General features: G+C 40.8%; 1 pseudogene; it reads right to left on the reverse strand.

The window, feature by feature from the left end:
- Positions 1-382: 382 nt before the first annotated feature.
- LOC149815727 (reticulon-like protein B9 pseudogene) lies at positions 383-2855 on the reverse strand (annotated as a pseudogene).
- Positions 2856-3188: the final 333 nt, after the last annotated feature.

Here is a 3188-nt window from a genome sequence, read left to right on the forward strand (position 1 = left end):
TGAGGGTTTCGACTTCCTGGTTAGGTGCCGCAGTGGTTTGTCATCTAACATTGGTATGAACATGGTTCGAAACCCAGGGAGCACTCCTTGCCACATGGTCGAAGCTAGGTGTACTGACCAATGGCAGGGGTACCTACACATTCAAGTCTCATCAGGATCAGGATCAAACATGAAACTACTTGACATTAGATGAATAGCTTCAAAGTTTCATCATATTATTGTGCTTCTAATTCATGAGGCATTACAATCCAGATTTTAATTCATGACCAGTGCACTCATGCTAACAAGTTAACCAAGCAATCGAATTTTTCAGTTTATTGAATGTTGGTGCCCTAAGGATGCTGAACCAAGAGTTTGGCACCTCACAGGCACAATCAGTGATCTATCTTTTGTGTTTCTTCTCCTTGACAGGTCCCCTGGGAATCTTGTTGAGAACCCTTGAATCAAATCTTCTGTACAATCTCTTGACCTGGCGGTTTCCCCTGTATGCTAGATCATCCACTTCCTCTTGGTAATGCTCATAGAATACTGGTATACTGATAAGGCAAAGGAAGCCTAGTGTTGTCCAAACAGAGAAGATGAGTATGAATTGATGTGAAACCTCTTGTAAATGAAAATTAAAAGATTTTGATACTTACAAACATATAAGATGCTCACTGAATCACAGTAGGTCCCTAGTAGGGATAAAATCCAAAGAGAAGCCATAGTCTGCAATGAGTAAAGTAGAGAATGAATAAGGGGCTGTTTGGATGGCAGCGGAGGCAACCAGGTTTTGCCTGAAACCAGGGTTTTGACAAACCTGGTTTGCCAAAAAACCAACCCAACTTGGGTTGTTTGGGTGACAACAACCTCGTTTTCAGGTTTTTGGTCACACAAACCAAAAAAAGAGAAAAAATAAAGAATTAAGGCCTGTCATTTTTCCGTCAGCCGGCCAGGAAATGCCTGGCCTAGGGTTGCCAGGGACAACCAAAAAATAAGAAAAAACATTAATAAAAAAATGACTGGCTGGCCATTTACTGGCTGGTGGTTGACAGGAAAATGGCTGGCCAGCTACCACCATTGCTGAAAAAAAAAGAATAGTGTTTTTCAGCCGGAAACTAGCTGGTTTCAACGTGTGTAGGGAGGGGAGAAAAAAGAGGGTGTTAAGGGATCGGGTAACACAAGTAAAGAACTTTCCCTACTTAATTTGATTAGGCACCCGCCAGGGACCACGAGGATTCCGCTCTTCTGGTAGAGGTAACCAAATGAATGTTGTCAAGTTGATAGGACATCACAAGTTCGAAATCCATGGGTGTACATCCTTCCATACGATGGAAGCTGGGTGTACTTACTTGCAGTCAAGGTTGACCTGGGGTTTTGTGCCAATGAACTTAGTTTGCGAGACAGCTTTTCCCTGGTTATTCTAAGAACAAAAACTTGGTACCAGGCATTGAGTTGGACCAAGTCGACCCCAAGCTGCATAGGATCACCGAGAGTTGGGCTGGTAAATGAGCCAAGATTGGGCTGGGCTCGTTAAGGTTACACCCCAGCTTGAGGCTCATCAGCTTATCACGAGCCAAGCCAAGTCCGAACTCATTACGATCTGAGCTTGGCGAGCCGATGTATAAAAAATATATAATATTAAATTATATATAATATAAAATATGTGTATAAAATATATAATATGTAAAACGAGGCCATATGAGCTTGAAATGTGCATGCTCAGCTCGTAGCTTGGCTCGCTAAGCTCAATTTTTGAGCTGAGCCGAGCCAAACAGCGACCTGCTCGTCTCGTTTCCAGCCCTAACTGAGAGTGACCCATGTGCTGGTGGCCTTGATACATCAATTATGTCCATTACATGGATGAGAAAATCAGACTTTAAACTTGGGAGAATATAAGTAGCTTAAGATCTTAATGCAATATCCTTGGTTAAGACCAATGTTGTCAGTATCGGTACCGGCCTTGAATCATTTGGTCACCTATTTAGCTGTATCGGCCCCGATACCCAAACTCAACTGAATCGTTTTGCATCAGCCCAAAAATAATAAAAAATTATTACATATCAATTATAATGTGACGTGTTAAAACCATTAAAATAATATTAAAAAATTTTGGGTATCTTTTATATTATTAAAAAATAGCCGATTCAGGCTTGCAGCTTATGGAATTTTTGCTGTGTATAGGCCGATACAGGCCAATACGGACCGATACTGATAACATTGGTTAGGACACGACTTTCAGCTGAGTATGTGGGCTTACCTTAAAGAACATCTTCAAGTTTTTCCCGGACCCGATCTCATGCAACGTTGAAATGAACCCAGTCAGTTTCTTGTGGAATGCCAGAGCAAGTTCCCTGAAGGTCTGCTCTGAAAGAATTACCTCTGGTATCTTTGGGGGATCCCTACAGAAAAGCAGATAGTCTGTGATTATATTTGAAGCTAATCACACCCTTAAACTATGAATCCACCAGATGGTACAGGATTAAGCCAAACCCACTCAAACAGATCAAGTAAGTAGACTGAGTCAGCCTTAGCAAGCTGTCTATACAACTTACTTCAAGATGGTTAAAACACCCAAGTTGGTTACTACATTTTAGTAGAAACCTTGATTTTAGATGGATCTCATTTTCATGTAATGGCTCTAAAAATATAAAATAGAATCATAAAGCATGGATTTACCTGTCAAAGAGAGCAGCTAAAACAGACCAAAGGAATAGAATGAGCAATCCAAGCATGGCCACATGACATGAGAGTGTGAGGAAGTTATATTCCATCACCTCAAAAATGGACCATATTGCAGTGACTCCAGCCAACATCCCAGCAGATATTCTCTTGTCCTTCCATAGCAGCACATGGGCAACTGCAAAAAATGCCATGTTTTTGCATAACTTGATTATGTCATACTATCCAAAGTTTAAAGGCCTCATGTACATGAGTTCCCAAAAGAGGCAGCAACCAATCCATATCATAACTTGGTCCAGACCCAGTAGCCCGAAACAGTGGTCTGTAATTATGGATTTAAACGGTTCAGATTTTGTTTAGATCTGGTCATCACTGGATCCAACCTAATCAGATTTTGATTTGGAGGACGGAAAAGCAGAATATCAAATCTGAATCCAACTAGATAATTGGCTATATTTTTTATGTACTCGGATTCATATTGTCTGCTGGATTTGGATTTGGTTCGTATTTGTATTCATATGTAAAAC

Source organism: Nuphar pumila, chromosome 15 (assembly GCF_984573655.1).
Source record: "Nuphar pumila chromosome 15, dmNupPumi1.hap1.1, whole genome shotgun sequence".
NCBI lineage: Eukaryota > Viridiplantae > Streptophyta > Magnoliopsida > Nymphaeales > Nymphaeaceae > Nuphar > Nuphar pumila.